The sequence below is a fragment of the Amblyomma americanum genome, chromosome 5 (assembly GCF_052857255.1).
Source record: "Amblyomma americanum isolate KBUSLIRL-KWMA chromosome 5, ASM5285725v1, whole genome shotgun sequence".
Classification (NCBI taxonomy): Eukaryota; Metazoa; Arthropoda; class Arachnida; order Ixodida; family Ixodidae; genus Amblyomma; species Amblyomma americanum.
Genome location: NC_135501.1, coordinates 65,264,535 through 65,288,122, shown reverse-complemented (window position 1 = coordinate 65,288,122; position 23,588 = coordinate 65,264,535). Strand labels below are relative to the sequence as shown.

Here is a 23,588-nt window from a genome sequence, read left to right as displayed (position 1 = left end):
GCAGTGGACGTTGTAAGGCTGCTGATGATGATGGTAGCGAGAATTCTAATAACGTGTGCAAGGGGGAAGCGAAGAGAATAAGTTACTGTTTGTCTTTGCAGTCTTCTCCGTACGAGCGTGCCTTGTGCTTTCGGTTCATTCCAAAGCCGCGAATATAAAGCATATGATGAATTCCAAGCTGGAATAACACGATTTTTAGTTTTCCGAACGACGGTGAGGGCGTTCGGCAATGAAGGCCAAAATGAATCAGAAATAAGTGATGATTCAGAATTAAATGGAATTACCAATGAATCAGTACATCATTCAAAACATGCACAACAAAGCGCCGTACTACCAACAAGCATGTCACTGTAAAGCCTGGTATTACACAGAATATAATGCACAGAGCTGTTCCCGCATTAAATGTGCAGGTTAGACAAGAGTGCCGCGCGGTATTCATTAAAACAGCTACTCGTATTTTCACAGGCCTCTCTAAACCAAGGAAATAACTTTTTCAGAAATATAGGCTAGGTCCGTGACAAAATTTGCGGTGTCATTGCGCTCGCCAGCGCCCACCTAATTTTTCATTATTGGGGGTTTACAGACTATACTCGTATAATGAACGCGCTCGCAAACTAAAGGCACTCTGCGGCTGAGAAACGTACATTTTTTTCCTTTTGCGTAATGCACTCTTTCTCTTTCGGTCTGCAGTCTGCGGATGATGATAATGAAAATGCGGCAGGGGACTTTTTTTACCGCCGAAACAAATATGCACTACTACATAGCAATATCCGCGAGACGTCAACGCTACTATATTTCGCCCTATTGGACAAACAGCCAGTAAAAATGTTCGGCGTGGACTCCAACGGACCGATAGACACCGCGCCTGGTAAAAAGCATTTCTCTCTTTGATCTGTCGTATTCATCAGTGTGGCAACTTCTTGCGGTTTTTGGTCGCCAAAATATAGAAGACAAGCGCAACCGGGGGGGACACAGGGAAGTGTGCTAATGAGAGTCAGAAGTTTTGCGGGTTCAAAGTCGCAGCGCTTTAGGAGCGCTCCCAAATGCCACACTTTGAACTTGGATGGAGGAAAACCGACCGCCTCCGGATCTGCGCCTTCTTCGGCTCTGGGCAGCCCGTCATCGGGCGGAACTGGCGGTCACTCGAGACTCATCTTCGTCACAACGCCGAGACATATTACACCGGCTAAGAGCTGCGGCACGCCGTAATGAGAATCGCCTTTCTCGCCAGCGATAGCAGGACTGGTGCGCGTCTCCTGGCTCATCGTCAACGACTGCATCGATATGGAGCCCATTTCGTCTCATGGACCTTTCGTGAGCCTGTCTTGCTTAGGGACAGAAGTTACGTGAGTTTTCTTCAGAGGTCGTCGGGACTTTATTTCTAGCTTTCTACCAACCACCAGCGCCGTTCATCTACTCGAATACTGTTCTTTCAGGAGCGGGCTGGTCTCTAATCTAAGAGGACTCAGAAGGTATGCAGAACCAGTTCACCATGGCTGAGTTTCTTGCCGCTGTAAATAAAATAAAACTGATCAAATCTCCTAGAATGGATTAAGGTACGTATGAGGTTTTCAAAAATATTGAATACCCAGCATTGGAGTGGTTACTTGAGGCCCTGAACACGTTTTGGACATCCGGAGGCGTCCCGGCATCGTGGAAACATGCAGCGGTGGTGCCGATCTATAAGCCCGGAAAGGATCCTAGCAGGTTAAGCAACCTTCACGCGATGGCGTTGACGTCCACACCATGTATCCCACTAGAACGAATGCTAGCTACGCGGCTCTCATGGTGGCTGGAACGGTATCACTGGCACCACTCAGCTCAGATTGGCTTTCGCCCTCGCTTAGGCGCTGAGGACGGATTGGACCACCTGTGAACGTGTCGCACGTGGTGGCAGGGCGTAAGGTAGTGAGAGGGCAGCCGTCAGGAGTCACTGAACGGGTGCCGGAGTTGTGGGCACAACTGGCGGAGGCACCAGCAGCAGACAGCGAGATCGCAAACGCAAGGAAGTCGGAGCAGTGGAAGACTTCTGGCATGCCGCTGTGCTGGCCATGAAGAGGTCGTCCGGAGCCATGGACAGTGGCACATCCCAAGCACGGTAGTTTCTTGAGAAATTGCAGGGCTGCGTGCAGTGACGAGCGCGGGAATCGAAGTGCGCGTGGGACAAGACCAGAGAGAATGGTCTTCCCTGCGGAGTACCTCGTAGTGCCGTGACTGGGATGAGGCGCCAGCGCGATGTGCTCGCCGGAGAGCACTGTCGGAAGGCAGCCTGTACATCTCGCGGCTCAGCGCAACGATGGGGGAGAGTAGACGGTCTAAGCGGTCGCCAGTGGCTGATCGGGATGGTGAGACTGGAGCCGAAGAACACTGAACCGCAGGCAAGACGGCGACGAGCTGGTCCGCTATGTGGGCCAGTGAAGCGATGTCTGCTGTTGGCACACAAAGGATCACGCCTGTACGCTCAGGAAGGCGTTGCAGGAACAGCTCCCGCAGCAGCGATGCGTCCACAGACATAGAATGGTTAGAAGCCTGGTGCAGCATACTGCGCAGGAGCTCGGTGGGCTTGCGGGCACCGCGTTCTTCCGCCTGAAGCAGTTGTTGCAAGCGACGTTGCTCTGATTGAGGAGTGCGCAAAATAAGCGCCGCTCATAGATCGTCGTAAGGGCGATCAGCGGACGGGGAAAGCTGAACGTCTCTGAAGACCGTAGCAGTGACAGAAGGTACAGCACCAATGACATGATCTTACATGTACTTCTCGGACGTGATGCTGACCGACTACAACGCTGCACGCAACAAGCTCACTGCCATTGGTAACGGCTTGTTCACTTTAAAGGACCTCCTCTGTATTCCACCACCAAACCACCTTCTCCTAAAACAACGGCTTGCTGGGAAAGTTGGTAACTGTTCATTTTTGGTTGCAGGCGCGAAAAAAGACACAACACAAGGTAGAAAGACGGTACGGAGCGCAACTCACAACTTATTAGAAGCCAACACGCACAAATTTACACCGTCTTACATGCAAAGAATACTATCATCTTCAAAGCTGATATGATGGCGAACGGCTGAAACTTTGTTCTCAGCCTTATACAAAGATATGGACGTGTCGCTGGCGCACGTGCTTCCTTCCGTTGCAAAGAAGAGAAAGGGTGCGGCACCAAACATGGGCGATCGTTTATGAAGTGCGCCGAAGGAGTTGTCTATGGAATTCCCCTCTCGTGCGGCCGCTCCTATATGGGGCAAACTGTGCGCTGCGTTAACGAGGGAGTCAGGAAACACGAGACGTTGAGCAAGATAAAGAATCCCAAATATGCCTGAGCATATTAAGGTCCTGCCCGTCACGCTCCTGTGAGCCATGTTTTTCCCGTGTGCGAATTCTCTCAAAAAGCAGAGATACAAAAGCAAGAGAATTAATCGAAGCTTTTTTTTTTATTGCACAGAAAGGAAACATTTGCGTCAGAAACACGTCCATATCTTTGTACAAGGCTGAGTACAATTTTTTCACTCGTTCGCTATGACATCAGCTTTGAAAATGATAATATTCATTGCATGTAAGGCAGTATATATTTGTACGAGTTGCCTTCGAATAAATAAGTTGTGAGTGGCACTCCGTGCCATCTTTCTGCCTTGTGTTGTGTCCTTTTTCGCGCCTGTAACCAAAGATAAGCGTCTTCTCCTAATACCGACTCAACACAAGCAGTAGGGGCGGCTTTACGGCGCGTAGCCTGTCCACTGGGTATTTTTTCCCGAAAACGAAACAATCGCAAGTAGATCTTGAATAGCACGAATGGCGAGACCAGAAACGAAATGGGCTTCCTTCGTATTCTGCGTGCATGCTGGCATTGTGCTAGATAGAGATGCTCGACAAGGTGAGACGCACAGTATTATCAGGTCTCGAGGCATATCAAACAGTTATGGGTAAGAGAGTTAGTAGACAAATTAAGGATTTGATGCGCAACAGTTATAGCGCTTTATCCGACCGCGACGACCTTAGTGTTCAAGCGATGAATTAAAACCTCCCGAATATCATAACGGAGTACGCAATGGAAGTAGGGAATAGGCTAGTTAGGATATTGAGAAGCACTCTCAGGGCAGGGAAGATCTCAAAAACGCAGAATGGACGCTTGGTACCACATGTATAGAATACAACCAGAATAGTGTCACGAAGTTGTGTCTGCAGTCCGGACAGCATAAAAAGCTGCTGAAATGGTGTCTAAACAAATTGTTTATTTAGGATGACTTGCGCCCACAATGGACTGAATCACTCGGCGGCGGCGTAGCAGCAACGAGCGTGCTCGGCGTTCGTCGAGCAGAATGCCCGCCTCTCTCGGCCGTGCTAAATTTAAAGCTGATATCGAAGTTTCGCGATAAAACGTGCAAGGTTACTAGAACATTCTGGAACAACGTAGAATTAGCTCTGCCTGGATGCGATCAATCGAAATAAATCTGGTCGCGTCTTGCGTCGCAAACAAAGCGATAAAGCGGCGTGCCGGCAGCTTTGAACAAGCTTTGAACAATGAACGAACAGTGCAGAGATTCGCGGCTATAGAGCATATGGAGAGAATGAGGCATGCTCTAAATCGCGGAGACAGTCTGCACACGATCAAGAGGAGGTTAGTTATTTGCAAAAAAAAACAAACAAACAAATGTATGCCCTAAGAGACAACGAGGACAATGTCATTACGAATAATGATTGAAGTAGCTATAGTAGCCGGAGAAATTACACAAATGTATACAGTAGTCAAAATTATCTGGACACCATTGACGGCGGCAGTGATGTGGGGGGATTGAATATTCCTCCGAAAACAAGACAGGAAGTAAAAAAAAGCATTACAAGCAATGCAAAGGGGGAAAGGAGCTGGTGAGCATCAGGTAATAGCAGATCTGTTGAAGGATGGCCCTGATGATCTGGTTGAAGGATGGAACTTCTCCCTCTATATACGAAACGCCTCAGGACCTAGAGCATACCGTAAGCTTAGAAGAGTGCTAAAATAATGTATTCGATGAAAAAGTCAATGTCAAAGTCTTCAAAATTCGTAAACCGATCAGCTTACTATGCCTTGCGTTCATTGTACTCACTAAGGCTATCGCTAATAGCATCACAACAGCCTTCGATTTCAATCGACCAAATTCCCAGACTAGCCTCCGTAAAGGCTACTCGACAATAGACTATAGTCACATTAACAAGCAGGTGATAGAGAAATGTGCGGAATATATCCAAACTCTATAAAGTGCCGCGAAGCTCTTTGCTTTTTGTGTATACTGAAAGTCGCCGGCATGCAGCTTCGTTACTTTGTGACGTAAGATACAACATGATTTATTTTTAATGATTGCAGCTGGCGCAACTGCTTCTACGATGTTCGAGATTACAGCAGGTGATTGCCGCGCCTGAACTCGAAAGCTCTCCGTCAGTTTTAAGTTGAACGCGGCTTATAGAAGCGGTGATTCTGATCTTTTTTCAGCCCTTTGGAGGGGGGGGGGGGGGGGGGGGGGAGGCACGTTAGCCCAATAAAGAGTTTCTTTTGGAAACCTTTCGCTGTCTTCCTGACTGCCGGACTGCCGTCACCACTTCATGAGAATGGAGCATTCACAGATTCCGAGAAAACATTTGATTGCGTCGAAACTTCAGCAGCCTTTCCGACAGTGTAAACCAGGCTGTAGCAAATGGCCATGTAAAAGTACTAAAATATATATAGAGGCTGCTTAGCTACCACAGTCATTCACAGCAGAAGTGATGAAAATCCCTTACCCCCTCAGTAGGGAGTAAGGAATTACCCCTTACCCCGCCCTTTCCAATCTGGAGGGCGTAAAGGTTTCGTCGGTACTATTCACCGCGTATTTATAAGAGGTATTTCGAAGACTTTATTGGGAAGAGGTTGGGATAAATGCTTATGGAAACTACCTTCGCAATTTCTGATCTGTTAATGGCAATGGCCTGCTAACTGACCGTACGGATGCCAAATCACGGTCGAATACCTAGACAGGGAAAGCAGCAAGTTGGATGTAACAAAACTTATGGCGACGAAATCTAATCTAATCTTTAATAATCTCGAACATCCAAAAGAGCCGAAATAATTCCGGTTCACAAAAGTGGGAGCACATCAGACGTAACCACAGGCCCATTTCTCTTACGAGCATCTGCTCCAAGCTGCTTGAGCACAAAGTCTGTAATCATCTCTCAAATTATCTGGCAACTTATAATTTGTTATCACAAGTGCAACGTGGTTTTCGTAAGAGGTTGTCTACAATAACGCAGCTTGTTCAGAGAGTTCATGACTTTTCACGAACAATAAATAGCCGAGGACAGATAGACATAATTTTCTTAGACTTCGCCAAGGCGTTTGATAAAGCATCACATACCTAAGTGTTCCTAAAAAAAGAATGCAATATTTAGGAATCCTAATTTTGCTAAGTGGTTTACATACTACCTTCAGTCTCGTGAGCAGTATGTTGAAATAAATAAAATAAATACAGGTCTAAACCTGTTTTGTCTGGAGTACCTAAAGGCAGTGTTTTAGTGCCTCTGTTATTTCTTATATTTATTAATGCTTTGCCTTATGATGTAACCGTTTCAATAAGACTGTTCGCTTACGACTGCGTAATATAGAATGCGGTCGAATCTTTAAGGGAACAGCTAGGCCTTAACAACAATTAAGAAAAAAGACTAAATTGGTGCAATGAATGGCAAATGTCACTGAACCCAGTAAAATCAGTCTGTGTGACTATAACAAGGAAGAATGTGCCCCTGATCTCTAATTACAGTATCGGTCCACACGAACTAAAAAGGGTTACAGAATATAAAAATTTAGGATTAATATTCACTCCGGATTTGAGGTGGAACACGCACATCAGTGAAGAATGTAGCAAGGCAAATAAAGTTCTGTGGGGACACAGGCGCATAGTGTATAATGCGACTCCTGAAGTGAAAACCATAGCCTATAAGATGCTAATAAGGCCAATTATTGAATATCCTAAAATAGTATGGGACCCATACACTGGAACTAACCGAAATAAATTGGACAGGATTCAACGAGTGGCTTCTAGATTCATATTTAATAAATACCAGCGCGAGCACTCTCCTACTGAACTATGCAGGCGTGCAAACCTTCCCCCTTTAGAACTAATGACGAAGTTTGACCGATAAAAGTTTTTTCTAATTATTCATAACCAGGTTAAAATTAAATTACCTGAATTTTGTGTAACTTCACCAGATCAACGCTCCAGACACAGGCACAGTTTATACATACAGCCGCCAGTTACACACGGAATGATACCTTCAAATATAACTTTTTTCCAAGAGCGATTAAAGAATGGAACGAACTACCAGATCCAGTTACCATATATTCATCTGTCAGTGCTTTTACTGTTGATTTAGGTGCTCTCATCTTCTCCTACATTAATGCGTATTAGTATGTAATTCTGTTTCTGATGCGCATAATACAAGCGTAATTTAAGAGCCCTAGCTCTTATTCATCACGTTTGTCGATTTCTGGGGTCTGCTACCCCCTCTCTTCGGCGTGAAATTTCCTATGTATGAGGAATTCAAGATGACGGCCCCCACAGTAAATCGATATAGAAACCCAATTGGTGATTGATTGGCGAGGTCATTAGTATTTCGAATTGGTGATTGATTGGTGACGTCACTTGTAAATCGAAGATGTCGGCCAATAATAAAACGAAAATCAAAAATAAATAAATGAAATAAACGAAGAAATTCGTATTTCTATTTGTGAACCTCACTTTAATCTCATTCGTATCAATTCTAGTAAACCAAACAGCGAACGCTCGTTTCTTCAACGTCTTCCAGATGGTGGCGGCAACTTTTTTTGCCCTAGTTCAGTGCATGTGACATTTTTTATATACTGCCACTATTTTGCATTGTTGATTCTCGTTCGACTTGGAGCGACACTTATCTTTTCTTTGTTTTATTTCTTCCCACTCCTGTAAAGGCCCGTACTTGGGTTGACAGTATGAATAAACACACAAACAAACGCATCGGCGGCGAAGCATTGCAATTTGCAATAGAATATTTTTACGCTAGGCAGATAGTAACCGCTGATCCGGCCCAAGTGAGTGGAATAATTTGAAGACTAAGAATGGGACAGAGTGAATTGGGCAGGCACACTCAGGTCCTGAATAACACCTTACCAGTATCCCTCAATAAGAAAGCGTACTACAGTTGTATCTTTGTCAGTACTCGCATATGGGACGAAATCTAGGCAGCTAGAGATGGCTCGAAAGTGAGTGGAGGAAAGCGTAGCGAGCTACGGAGATGAAAATGATATGTGTAGATTAACCAGAGAGGAAAAGAGCAGAAAGTGTTAGGGACAAACAAGGGATAGTGATATCCTAGTTGAAATCAAAAAGAATAAATGGGCGTGGGTGGGGAATGTAACGCGAAGGCAAGATAACCGATGATAATTAGGTAAAACGAACAAGATTCGAAGAGAAGGAAAGCGTAGCATGGGCTGGCAGTCAGTTCGGCGGATGAGATTATGAAGTTAGCGGCGATAAGTTGACTACAGCTGCCCCATGAGAAAGGCTAATTGGGGGGATACGGAATGCGTAGTCATTTGTTTATTTAATAATACTGGAGGCAGCCCCGCTGCCAAGGCGGGTGAGGTTACAAACGCTGCATCTTTACTGAGCGCTCTATCGTAGAGACATCACCGCATTCGACAACAGATGAAGGCACACATTGTCACTGCTCGATGTTATGTGGCAACAACGATTTTTTAAACCCTTTGTTCCTTGCAAGGTACATGAATCTTCAAAGAGAAACTATTGTTTGTTTGTAAACCTGTTTTATAATGTTAGAATAAATATATGGCTTTTTGTTTTGCGATATCTCGTCCTAGTTGAAGCGGCTTCAGTTCAAACTTCTTTCGCATGTTAGAAACAGATGACGTAGGTGTGCCATTTAATAAAATAAACTAGGCAGGAAATCCCTGGATTGCTCGACCCTGACAACATCTTTCTCATAGCAGGGATCTGCGTACTCGAGGAGCGGCCAAGCCAAGGTGCGATAAGCCTCGGGATGGAGGGAGTACATTTTAGTTCCCTGGGCAGGAAAGATTTGTCTTAAGCCTTCGTGCATACGTTTCGAATGTGGAAATATCATTATTAACGCGGCAACGTTAGAGTGGACGTTCCGTTCCAAGAAAACCCGTGCTCGTTGTCACGCTAATTCAGGATTGGTTGAGATGATTGCAACGCCACACGTTCAGTTGTGGAATGAAACTTATTAAAACTCAAGTTAAATTGTGGCTATGAGGTCGTAGCTTGACTGAAATGTCACTGACTTATAAGGACGTAGAGTAAATTAAATTGAAAAATGTGAAAAGATAACTCGGTAATTAGTTAGGAACCTAACCCATGACTGTTGGGTTTCCAGTCTGAAACGTTACTCCTAGATCACTAAGGCACATTCGTTCGACATGGTCGAATGGAGACCTTGTGTGTGTATAGCATGCCTACGGTTTCATGCTGATGAGTGTACTATCGCGCTCAGTACGAGCTACACAGCGCGAGCGCGTGGCTGGGCGCTCGGCGCAGTTGTACAGTGGCGCTGATCGGGCCATGTTTTCTATCTGGAGGGGGTGTAGCTGTTCCAGCAAGCGCGCTGTAACCCCTTGGCCCCGTTTATCTGAAGGGCACATCATTTTTTTGTTCACTTTGTTTTCACTGGGGAAGAAACTGCAAGATTATGCAGCGCCTTTTCCATCGACGAGGCACTACGTGCGAAAGTTGGTTATCACAGACTGAGTGCTTCCATCATCCGCGAATGGCTGTGCGTTTAGACATGATATCAGCACTGACAGAGTGCGTAATCGTCCAGCGTGAAGGCGGAAGCAGCCGCGACGTGGGCAACGCAGTGTTTTCAACAGAGCGTTTGCATGGTCCAGGTACTGACAAGGTACTGATGCGACAACCTTGGTACTTGATGCGACAACCTTGATGCGACCTTGGTACTGATGCGACAAAGCGTTGCCATTGCTACCACCGCCATTCTCTGTTGTAGCAATATTTCGCATTTGGCCATAGCAGCCTACTTTGTTCAATTGCGGCAACTCCTGGGACCACACGTCGGGTCGCCTTCACAAACTTCCCTCATGTGTAACTGCTCCAGAACACACCGCGCCTTCTTAAGGTGTGTTGAAAGATATCGAAATTTTACAGTGCTCTATAACTAAGGCCGCAAACCCCGATTTTCCCGATCATTACAGACATTACGAGAATACATTAGTCCACAGTCAGGTCATGCAAAAGTAGCACCTGTAAAGACGTTTCCAAGATACGTGATCGCAAGATCCTGTGGATGGTACTTGTTACTATGGTACTTAATTGCCGTTCCGAAGGGTCGTGTGTTCACTGAAAGATATATTCAGTCTGAATGAAAACGTTTTCGATGGCACTAGGACAGCTTGCTTGCCGTGAATGCGAAAGCCTGAGATGAATTAAGAAGTAGATTATTGTGGAATAGGAGGTGTATCAGGAGGTTAAATTGGATCAGCAGTAATCACGTGTATATACTTCCTTGTACCTTATGGCCAATAACCGTTGACATCACGGCAATTTTCAGGGAGCAGTTTTCCTGGACAACCCCACCGATGCTGACAACTTCGGTTGACAATTAGGGAAATAAGGCTTTCTCATTAAAATAGATTTTTGGCATTTGGTTGAACTCCGAAGCTGCGTCACTTTTTGTTTCTTTTATTTTTGTGCGACTAAGAATTTAAGCTACAGTCAGAGATGGGGTAATTAAATAAGTTATCAAATAACATTGGCAACTGTAATATTTTTTCATTGAAATAGAAAGCAAACTACCATAAAATAAAAATTCTCCCTAAAGTAAATATATTATTCAATACGAATAACGTCTACCATTCCTTTAATATCACAAATATAATTATTAAGAAACGCACGAGTTGTGCACCAAAATAAAAGCTAAATTGTAAATAAATATTTGATTAGAAGCAACTAGATGAGAACTGCAACGCACACGTAAAGGGATGAAGCAAATTCAACACAGCGAGCTGTTGGCGCCGAGAACTGCACTTTGAAAATGAAATCAGAAAATACTAAACCACGAACACCCAGAAAGGAAAAAAAAAAGCGGTCGTTACTATTTAGTATCGTGTCATCGCCCCTTGAACGGCGACCACTTCCTGCATTCTCGACAGAAGCGACGCGTACAGATTCTTCATAAAATCTGCTTCATTTTGGATGCGCATCCATCCCTCTTCTACCGCGTTTCATAGCTCATCAGCGGATGATCGGTGCAGTCCTCTTTTGCAGAGCCCGACTTTCATCCTTCCCCATACATTTTCAATGATGTTGAGGTCGGCTCCTTCGGGCGCCCACTGTAGACATGGCACTCCTCGCTCGTTAAGGAGTTCCTCGACAATTTTTGCGGTGTGCACAGGTGAGAGGTCATGCTGGAAGAGGAAATCTCCTTCAGGAAAAGGGCCATCCAACGCGTAGGGAATCATGACATAATCAAGTATGTCACAATAGCTTGCCGATGTCAGGTGTACGTCAGTACGATATAGGACACCAAGTCCATCTCGGGACACAGCTCCCCACACATTGACCGTAGTGCGGCCACTTGATGCCACACCAGCATCAGCGCCTATCTCCTTGGCGGTGCTGAAGGGGCTCGCCCGCGCGGCCTCGAGAATGCTCTTGTCCTGAGCTGCAGTCGTTGCTCGAGGGTGCCGTTTATGTGGAGCCTCGCCGATGCGGCCTTCATCCCTATAAGCCTGGATGATGCGGTTCACAGTCTTATTTGACCTTCTAGTAAAATCCGCTATTTGATGTTGGGTATACTGCTTTAAGGACAGTTCAACTATCCGCAATCGCTCACTGTTGGGCACCCGGGACATCTTGGGAGCCGACAAACGCATTGCTGTTTATTCTCGGCTCTACAAACAGCCACTTTCCAGCGTATTAGTCGGCGGCGCTTCCGTCCACATTTCTCTGTTCAGTAAAATGATGAAACGAGAAGCGGCCAACCAGATATGAGCGATTGGGCGGACCGAGAGGGCCCCGATCACGAAGCTTGGGCGTCGACGGGCGGCTACAGTTGTCATTTTCGAAACTGATGTCAAAACAAGAATAAACGGGGGGAAGGGGGAAGTGAGCAAGTGGAGGTGATGCGAGGTGGCTGGAACAGCTACACCCTCTCCAGATAGTTCGAAAAAACAGCGCGATCGACGCCACTGTACAACCGTGCCGAGCACTCGGCCATGCGCTCGCGCGGTGTAGCTCATACTGAGCGCGATAGTGCGTAATTCGAAACAAGGATTAAATAAGATAGAGAGCAGCAAACATCCTTTAAAGCTATCGCGTCACACCTTTAAAGCAAAGCCTAAGTGCTTCCCCAGTTTTCTTTACTTTCCATCTTCAAGCCAATCAGTTAACTGAAATAATTGTGGTAATGGTGTGATGTTGTTATGGTATGTAAAATTGAGGGCATACATTTCTGTTGCTATCGCTATGAGAACAATTTTAGCAAGGTAATTTGCATTTCTTTGCGTTCGTGCTAGTCCCTGAATATTTAAAACTTTCCACTGATAAAGAGTTGGCAGCACACATAGCTAGCAACCAACTAAACAACAGTCATCAGGCAATTTCACATAAATACAATCATCCGCGTTCTTCCATTATTATTTACATAAATCAGGAGCAGTAGCGGGCTAAGGACAAAACTCTGAGGTGCCCCAGACAAGAGTCGTAATTCGTTTGATTTAATTCCTTCAAATCCTGAAAACTGCGTGGGGTTAGGCAGCTATGTGGGTATTTATTTAACGAGTGCGTCAGGGAGCTCGATATATTTGATTTTTTTCTGCAAATAAACTGGTGGCAAGGGCAGGGAAAATTTATACGTGAATCATTTTGCTCGTTCCCGCGTACTCTCCGCCAATAAACTGCGAGAAGCGCAGACAAATGAGTTTGGAAAGTTTAAAAATGTAGCATCAATTTGAAGCTGTTTATTAATCAGGGAAGCAAAATTGTTAACAACAAAAACAAATTGCATTATCGTAGAAACGTTTTTACGAAACTCAGGTTGGTACTCAGCAAACAACTTTTTCGCGTCGAGCTAATTATTTGTGTGGCTGGAAATTATATCTTAGAAAACTTTGTAACCCTGACTGATAAAAAGATGGATATCTAATTTCCATCTTCAAATTTATTCCCCGATTTCTGCACCAGAACTACTCACGCAAATAACCAGTCCGTTAAGCTGCTGCTGCTGATCAGGAAACCTAGGTGTGCTTTCTCAACACAGCATTGTGAACCGCTACGAGCGTTATATGCGTTGGTTTAAGCTAAATGTTGTTGAACATGCTTGGAAGCCGCGCTGATGAGTGCGTTTTTTTTTTTAGAATGTGAATCGTACCGGATCAAGTATTTATTCAGCCAGCACGGTTACCGTCTTCGTTTTTTCCGTTTACATTATTTAAATATTTTACCCGCATAGTGAACTAGTGAACTCGCCCTCCATAGCCTTGAAGCAGGGCTGAATGGTGGGTCAGTTTTTGACATGTCGAAGAATCATTTTTATGAGCTGGAAAACCGTTTTAGGCCACGGAAAAACAAGAAAGGCACGTGAAATTCTTGAGGCCTATCTGACAGATAAGCATGGTGATGCTTGCGTCAGTTCCTCGTCGATTGGGCTGACATTGAAAGATTGACGTCTTGAGTGATTAAACGTAGGTTGTCTGGTTTGGCTTGGCGCATGCGTGACGGTTTCTCTACGAAATGTGCACAATAAAGATGTCAGTTGTCAGTCCAGCCTTGTCCTGTGTAGGTTCCCCTCTTGTCCTTCAGGTTTTTTTCGGCTGGTAAAAATTATTCCATAACGTTGGGAAGATTTTTGGGGAAGAAAAGCGTACTCATTATTCGAGAAAATATGGCGTTCAGGTTATCAGGACACCGCAGTGGAAGCCCCTGGGTTAACTTCAGGCATCTAGGCTTTTCTATTAATGCTTTTCTATCATTCAGTACTCGACAGTTCTTATTCAAATAATTCAAAAATTTGCTGCGTAACCGCCCCTGCGGTAGAAACCAGAACCGTGACATCGTACTGAGAGTAAAAACGTCTTAGTAAGCCGCGGCGCCGCGTGTGACTAGAGAAAAAAGAATAATGTGTAGTAAAGACCTACTTTGTTTACTTCAAAATGGCAAGAGACGCGCCACATAAACTATGCTTCTAGTGTACCCCGCATAACTGTAGGCGAACAATGTGCTGTCGTCACTGGCTTGCCTGCACTGCACCCGCCTGTAGGAGTCAGAAACACAGCGTAGTTCATATTCGTCGCATGCGTCATGCATAGCAGTTACAAGTCAGTTCATCTTTGATCAGAGTTTAAAGTTGCTCTAATGTCTTAGCACCCTACGTTCTTCCCTTTATTGCTCTTCGAGGCTTACCTGTCGACTGTGATCCAGTTGTCAAGAGCAAAGGCACACCTCGCAGTGGGACAATTCTAATTAAGCTGAGCAGCTGATTATTTGATGGTAATTAGCTTTCGAGACAGTCTTGCAGGCTGAGGTGATCAATGGCATGCCGTCTCGTCTCGATAAATATCCTGCAAGTGTTCCACTGCAGCATAAGAACTTTGTTTCTCAGTCTCACCGGCACCAGGAAACTCTCGCAACAAAATCTACTTATTCTCCTATTCGTTACCGCACAGACTTCTATGAAACAGCATGTCTGAAGTATATTTTACGGCGAAATGTCGAAAACAGCCTCCTAATGTACCGGTAAGCAATTTACTCAACGAAGCAAACCACGCGGTGAATTTATAAGGTCTAGTTCTGGCCGCTGAGACAGCGTCGCCTCGATTTCGTGAAAATCGGCGGCGCTATAAACCAGCCCCTTTAACACGTTTCGCACCAACTTAGCAAAGTTTGAAGCAACATAGTGGCAGTACATAGTAAAACCGGTGAGCCACAAGAACCGTGGGGCAAGACAAAGACAGCGCTCGTCACTCTCTTCTTTATCTTGCCCTCGTTTTATGCGCTGCCACAATTTGATCATACAACACGTTGCGCAGCGCATCCCCTGAACGCGGAATGTGCACTTCGCAGCTGCACTAAAGTGTACAACTGGCTCAGTTTCCGTCGAGTGTCCTCTTGTTTCCGCCCTGAAATCTAGTCCGATTCAGCACGTGTGTCATATCTTTTCATTCCCGCTTTTATCCGGCCTTATCTGCGCTCTTTTTTTTTTCAATTAGACAACGTCACGGCGAGAGGCTCATGCCAGCCGTATAAGCTTTTGGTAAAGGGGGGGGGGGGGATTAGGTGCGCATCCACCGCAGCAATACACGGGCTGCCACACGAAGTCCTCACATTCCTGCTGTCGTTGAACTTCCCGCTGCATCACCGCCTGGTAGATGCCGGCATTGGCCGCCGGTTAACCACGATAAAGACGTCATGATATTACGTCGGTAGGAGAGACATATCACCGCACAGCTGCAGGAGATTAATCGACAACGCTTTCATTTAACCCAGTAAAGCTGGAGACCGCAGGTCTCTCCTTAAGCCTTCGAAGTGCAAGTTCAGGTGAGTAATTTCCTTTGCTCAGGTCACACCTCTACAAGCTCCTGCTGAATTAACGAAATATGTCGCAACTCGAACAGAACAAAAACCACGGACTGGACGGGCGCCATCGTGAGCTCTTGTTTTGTTTCAGCAATACTTATTTCTTCTTCACGCCTCACTAACTAGCTCCTCATTACCGCCTTTAAAGCTCCTGCTTTTAATACTGTTTTTACCTCTCCGCTACAGAACGCGATAAGCAACGATGTCAGCTGATGCTATTGTTATCATTGGTGCAGGCACCAATCCTTCCAACAAATAAGTAGAGCCTTTGAATCAGAACAACCTAGGCTTTTAAGTAAGGCAATGAGGTAGCCGCCCCGAAAAAGTTCAAGGAAGTTCCAAACTTGCATCTTTGCAACACCAGTTGAATCGCATCACCTCAGGAGACACTTCAGCAGGACGTAGATGGATTCGTTGGCCGAATTTTCTGGTTTGAAATATTCCCAGGTTTCGTCGAACAAAGATGAAGTAGAACAATGCATTCAGTGCACGGTGACTATCTTCGTGTACTAATGCGTTTCCCTAAATCTATACTCTGAATCTGAGTCTGACAACCGAATGTTGCATATAAATGGCATAGTCATTGCAATTCGAAATACAGTTCACCAGCTTCAAGTACAGTATTTACGAGATGAGGGAGGTCAGTACTCGCAAAACGCATTGTGGGCGTTATTGCTTTATAAAATTGACGTCATGGTGACGGCAATATCACGCGAAAAACAAAACACGGCGGCTGGAGCCGTCAGGGGCGTCATGCTTGTGCTCTGCGCCCGCTAAAGTCTACGTCACAGTGTTTTATTCACACAACAACGGTTGGATAGGGTACAAACAAAAGGTAATAACAGCATGGCTCATTTTCGCCTCGCCCCTCCTTCCTACACTGCCCACACACATCACTCAACAGCAGTGTAATGCAATGTTACGGGTCACATCTATTATCGAGCAGTTTTCAACAGCAAAAATACTCGAAAATAACACATCAACACAAGATGATCGACAAAAGTAAATAATGTCACGAGAGCATGAGCAGCTATGAAAAACTGATGCAGAGAAATGCTGGAAAAATAGACAGTAACAAGAAAAAGACATGCTTTATTCATACAAGCAATGTCATGTTTTGTGCCTCGTTGGCATCCTATCAGAAAGTAACGAAACTTTTCTGTAACAGAAGGTGCGAGTTTTTTTTTTTTTAATACATGCAGTCAGGCACTTTCTGTAACCGTTCTCATAGCCGCCTCACGCCAAGGATCTGATATCTAAGTTTTTGTGTTCCGTAGTGTTGTAAATATTTTTTCTTTGTTATTAGTTGTATGCCGGAGGTTATACAGGTGTTCGTCATGGACATGTTTCTCTAGGAGCATTGATTTATTCTGTTTTATTTGAGTGCATATACCTTTGGTAAATTTTGCACAGGATATTTGCCATAGCCAAGAACCAGTGCTTAACAATGCTAAGCGCTGTGTGCTAAGCGCGGGACGCTTCGTATTAGGCTATAAACGTTTTTTTTTTTGTTTTGCAGTCTCTAAATTTGTTTTGCAGTCGTACCCCGTACAAGAAGACAGTGGTCCCGACTGGAGAGTACTAAAGTATAATATAATTGCTTTTTTTACGCAAAATGCAAAGAGATCCTTTAGTTTCTAAGTGACACCAATTGACCTTGAGAAATCTGTTTATTTTTCTACACGTGCAGACCAGTTTGTGTTTATGGCATTTCAGAGGAGAAAATATCATGCCGACGGTTTATTCCAGTATACTGTAGTCACCTCATTCGCATCGTACGACGTGCTCAGCAACCAATGCTCACTCAACAACAGCTGCTGCCCTGAGCAAATTTGACGACTCTCCCCATATGCCGTGTTTCTGGCAAAACGGTCTCCGCTCCGTGCTTGAACATACCGCGCCTGATCAACACCGCCTATAACAGGAAGGCACGAGAACGACATCCACCCCTACGTCACTACTGTGAGATGGTAGTCACAGTAGCGCCGAATAGGAAGGTTTAAGAAGGCACAAGCACCCACGTTCGCCGCCGCAAAAGGCGAACGTACATGCGCGGGATATCCGAGGTGCGTCACCTCTCACAGCTGCGTGATGTGAACACCGCCGCGACCGCCATTTCGCAGCTTGAGCCATTAGCAACTGTCGCTGTAAAACAAAATTCATTGCAATGGGCCACAGACTGACAGTTATAATTTCCGGCAAACGTCGACAAAATTTGGCGTGTGGGGAACGCGAAGGGCACTGGCATCTCTTACTCAGCACCTTACACACGGTGTAAAAATAAGAAGCCCTTTGTTCTGCAACAATAATTGCATCATAAATTCATAAAGACTTCTGTATTGCATTTTGAATTTAGTTGATAATCAACAACAAAGCAGTTTCAGTCGTTTTACAACATTATGCATAAATAGTGTCACCGAAAAGAAAATTTATAATATTTGCATTCCTAGCACGAATTCACATGAATGGGTTGGCAGGAAGAGCTCGTAGTAATTGCACTAATTGCGCAGTAATTTCCTAATAAATTGTCAACAGGTTAATTAGTGGGGGACAACGACTTTGTGGTCTGGTTCGTTCATTTTCGAGGAAGGCTAGAAACTGCTCATAAGGACGAGGACAGGAGTTAAAGAAACGAATACGATAGCACGGGTGCATGCTGCCACTGCTTGTGGGCCTAAGACAAAAAAGTGCAAAGGCAGCGTGGATTGCTGGTGCGCGGTTGGAAAACAAATTGTAGCGATGTAAAGCTGTTCGTCTCCGTTCTGTATCTTCCGTCTTCTGCTGCGTTACACTTATTTTAGAACGGTAAAGTAAAAATAAAACAAATGGCGAGTGCTGACCTCAGTCCCATTGAGAGCGATCAGCGCTTGGTGGTTTGCGAAACAATGGAAATGACGCAATGCGTACCGAGTATCCTGATTTACTTTTAATTATTTTTATTTACATATATTGCCTGCCCCTCTCGGGCCCACGCAGGAATAGATACAGAGGTAGAAATACGACAAAAGCGGATCGCACCAGGGAACGAAGTATACGTACAAATAAATTAAAAATAGCCATCTATCATCACATGGTCACCACTGTGGTAACGATGTGAACTCAAGGCAATTAAAAAGTTATGTGAAGAATTCGGCACAGTTGCACTTCGCAACACTAGATGGCAGTGTAATCCAGTACCAGACAGCTAATGGAAGCGAGGAATATTCATGATCATTAATGTGGCTAACGGAGTGACGAGAGCATTCGCATTGTTAGCTGTCGAAAAGTGGCGGAATGGTTACTGAAGGTATGCTTGTTTTGTTATACTGAAATGACTGTGATAAAACACCCAGTAATAGTTGACTAATGCTTATAAGTACTAAACAATGGAATGTTTTTTTATTGCGTTTAGCCACAACGCTCACTTATAATACACCAATGGATACAGTACATGAGGATTGGGCATTACTTTGGCTGATTTGTTCCTAGGTACGCAGACTTGGATGATGGGCTACTTCTATTACAAATTTCAAGCGAGACACTGAGGGTGACAGTGCGTGCTGGCAGGTTATTGATACTGTGCCAGTTCTACTTCTTGCATGTTAATTTTGCTTTCCTTGCCTTTTGGATATGCGTGCATATGGCCGCGTTCGCATTTTCCCAACTCTGTCAGCTGCACTCTAGATCGATGTAAGTTTTATTATCGTTAGCTCTTACTTGTCACGTTTCGCGATTTCTTGGGGTCTGCTACCACCCTGAGATCACAGCTCCATCTGTGGCAGCAGCTACTCATCACGCTTCCAGATTTCGTAGGGGCTGCTAACAAACTGAAATCACAGCGCCATCTGTGGCAGCAACTACAAAACATAGCGTCTTGCATTGAGACTTCTAGCGCCATCTACGATTGCATTGTAGGAACAACCACCTGCCACGTGCAAATGATGACGTCACGGTCCAATATGCTGGATAGAGGTGGAACTATGTGAGTACGACGTCAGGGGACGAAATGGCTGCATAGTTTCTGTTTCTCGAATCCAAGACAGCGGCCATTAAAATTGGTTATGCCCCGTTACGGGACCGCTATATATATATATATATATATATATATATATATATATATATATATATATATATATATATATATATATATATATACATTCGCTCCGCTGTATATACTCCGACAACCAGGGACACCCATCCGGGGACAGTCGTGTCCCGCATTTGGTACGCAAATAAAACCCCATGGCTTGTGGTATAAAAATAAAACCACTATTAAATAACAGGTAAACATTGTATGCATGCAATTAGTAATTGAATCGTTACTATATCGCACCGCAAGCCGAATTCTAGGCCCACCTTGATCCCCCAAACAAATTAAATGCCTTTTGGGACGTATCTTGAGGGGTTGTAACTCGACAACTGGTAGACGTGCATCGTAATTTCTCTCAAAAGTGGCGCTAGGTGTCGATCGCTCCGCTAGGCGGCGTGCGTGCGCGCGTAGCCGAGCATGGTGGCAATCCAGCCTGTTTCAAAGAGGACGCTCTTATGTTCCATCCATTCATGCGTAATGCGCTGTCTCCCTCGGGAGCTCCTCTCAGATGTGCTCGTTTCGCCGATACGTTGACTACCACAGTGTGTTTGAAGAAGGACATGGGTGATCCCAAACCATCGACATCTTACGCCGTGGCCGAAGAAGATCTGAGAAATAAGTCCAACAGATCAGGCATACTCGGATACTTCCGACAACGCCGGGCGGCCGAAACCTCCCTTTAATCTCATTCATATGAATTCTAGTAAACCAAACAGCTAACTTTCGTTAGTTCAACGTCTTCCAAACGGTGCCGGCCTTTTTCATGACGTAAGGCTTCCTCGTCACAACCGTTTAAAGACACATCGAGCACACAATGGTGTTCCAGTTGCGCTGAGAGACATCAAACACGCGGAGCTTAACCCGCTAGCGGACTTGGGCGAGTCAAGCTCGTCACAAACAGACTTGGCTCCTGACGAGTCCAGCTTGCCGTGTTTTTTTTTTGCGCTCTGTGTCCGGTTCAAGGCGAGTATTCGTCGTCCAAAGTATATTTTTTACTTGCCAACAGACGGCAGCACAGGTACTAAATGAGCATTCGAAAAAAAAACTGTCAGCTAAGGCATTATGCTTAGAGGAAAGACAAGCCCTACTTATGGCAGGTAGTGACCGCTGATCCGGATCATGAGAGGAAAAAAACTAGGACGATAAGAATGGGGTGAAGCGCATATGGCAGGTTCTCTCAAATCATGAATAGCAGGTTACCAATATCCCTCAAGAGAAAAGTGTACAACAGCTGTATATTACCGATACTCACCTACGGGGCAGAAACGTGTAGGCTAACGAAAAGGGTTCAGCTTAAGTTAAGGACAGCACAGCGAGCCATGGAAAGGAAAATGTTAGGTATAACGTTAAGAGAACGGAAGCGGGCAGTGGGTAAGGGAACAAGCGCATGTTAATGACATCCTAGTCGAAATCAAGAGGAATAAATGGGCTTTGACAGGGCATGTACTGCAAAGGCAAGATAACCGCTGGTCCTTATGGGTAACGGAGTGCATTCCAAGAGTTTAGTTTAATTTAGTTTATAGGGGTTTAACGTCTCAAAGCGACTCGGGCTATGGGGAACGCCGTAGTGAAGGGCTCCGGAAATTTCGACCACCTAGGGTTCTTTAACGTGCACTGACATCGCACAGTACACGGGCCTCTAGAATTTCGCCTCCATCGAAATTCGACCGCCGCGGCCGGGATCGAACCCGCGTCTTTCGGGCCAGTGGATTCCAAGAGAAAACAAGCGTAGCAGGGGGCGGCAGAAGGTTAGGTGGGCGGATGAGATTAGGAAGTTTGCAGGCATAGGGTGGGCGCAGCTGGCAAAGGACAGAGTTGATTGGAGAGACATGGGAGAGGCCTTTGCCCTGCAGTAAGTGTAGTCAGGCTGATGGTTACGATGATGATGATTAAGACAAGCCCTATAGCACTAAGCTCCAGTAGACGACTAAGCAGAGCGGTACTTGGAACAAGCGCCAGCGTTCGTGGTCCACTGCGGCTCAAATCGGAGACGCTGTTACCCTTCTCGCCTTTGGAACACAAAATGGACAACGGTTAAAGCAGACTTCTAATCCCGCCAAGAAATAGAAAACAAAAACAACGCATATAGACAGAGAGGAAAAGGATCATCCGGAAAAAACCATCAGCAACGCGCACGTTCAGCTCTGCAAAGAGACAATGAGCATACATACAAGTTGGCATGTATCGATTAGGCACTACGTTCTAATCACAAACGGACCACTCTCACTGAGAGTTGAGCTTTCTTGAACTAGGAAAGACCAAACAACAAATTTACAAGTGTCGCCATCACCGGCCGATTTCGCAACTAAAATGCTGACATTGAATTTCCAGGGCAGATGTCAGAGGCTGTTCCACCGCGCTATTCACTTCAAAGCGAGGGCAACCCGTACTTTTGGTGAGGACGTCCCCTGCTTGGAGCGACTAGCAGTAAGGACTTGAAATCCAATTTTTTCGCCAATATATGCCTTTTGCTGCCGGGTAAAAGGTGAACACAGCCATAAAATCAATTCTTAGTGAGAACAATATTTGCACGGAGTCCTCAGTGTACTTTCAACCGCAGGGCACTGATTTTTTTTTAGTCATGGTCAATATATCGACAAGAACAGTTATCTGGTTCACAATCACGACTACCACTTGCGCATGCGCAGCATTACATCGCTGGCATTTTCAACTGAACCAATAAAGCCCCTGCATTTTCTATGAAAACGACTGAAAAGCCGTACGGAACTGGAAAACATGGACCAGAGACTATCATGTCACTGCAAAATCTAAAGCGAATGCACATATAGAAAATGTCAATACAGGTTGGAGCAAACCGATGTGGCCGGTGGTACGGAAACAGTCAATGAACTAAGTCAGCGTAAAAAGTATACGCCCTTTTGCCCCGCTATATATTCCTTGACATAAATCAACCATCCCGCCAGCCAGCTGTAAGAATTTATAGTTATCTTGATCACAGATGCTGTTGTTTTATATTTTGCTCGGTAAAGCGCCGGGAACACCTCGATGTGTAGGGTAAATATATCCTGACAGACTGATACCTCCTTTAGCGTCCATAGAGAAAAGCACTCCGCATGTAAGTTGAAGTAGAGGTACAAGTTCAGGACGTGACAACACTGCCGGTGCCCAGTATTTATAGCACTTTTCTTTCTGCGAAAAACCTGCATTGCAGCTCGGCATCTTCCCGCAACAAGGCACGATATTCAACCACTCAGGATACGGTATATCGCAAAATAACCTCGCAAAACCATAGATTGTAGAGCAAATATTGGTTGATTGCAGAACAACCGACGAGGCAAAGAATATAAAGGGAACTGTAACTGCTGTCTACTAATATAGCGCAAAAATATATACGCACAAAAAATAACACCGTCGGGAGCCAAAAAAAGGAGCGATGTGTCCCCTAGGTTCTGAAGCGAAAATTCATCCATTTTTCCGTTACCATCACATCAGCTGCTTTACGCAACTGTCTTGGCCGCGAGGCATTTGAATAATAATAATAATAATAATAATAATTGGTTTTTGGGGAAAGGAAATGGCGCAGTATCTGTCTCATATATCGTTGGACACCCGAACCGCGCCGTAAGGGAGGGATAAAGGAGGGAGTGAAAGAAGGCAGGAAGAAAGAGGTGCTGTAGTGGAGGGCTCCGGAATAATTTCGACCACCTGGGGATCTTTAACGTGCACTGACATCGCACAGCACACGGGCGCCTTTGCGTTTTTCCTCCATAAAAACGCAGCCGCCGCTGTCGGGTTCGAACCCGGGAACTCCGGATCAGTAGTCGAAGGCATTTGAAAGGCCTTGGTTATTTCTGGAGCAGCCGTTGAAGTAGAGCACATTACCACCTGTAAAGAGCGGATAGCAGCTACACATGTCACAATGCGCAGAAAGGTGCGTCTGGGGGTCGCTGCCGAT

The 23,588-nt window shown here is 45.2% G+C and overlaps 1 protein-coding gene across 7 annotated transcripts in view; it reads left to right on the top strand.

Annotated features, from left to right (window-relative positions):
- LOC144132500 (cytochrome P450 2J1-like) overlaps positions 1-23,588 on the top strand; it is a 139,978-nt gene that overhangs the window by 4,985 nt on the left and 111,405 nt on the right. The window contains exon 2 of one of the 7 annotated variants that reach the window (XM_077664961.1): positions 22,004-22,099. The exons of the other annotated variants lie outside the window; for them this stretch is intronic. The gene's annotated coding sequence lies outside the window, so the exon portion shown is untranslated. The remainder of the gene's footprint in view (positions 1-22,003; positions 22,100-23,588) is intronic. 7 annotated transcript variants of the gene reach the window in all.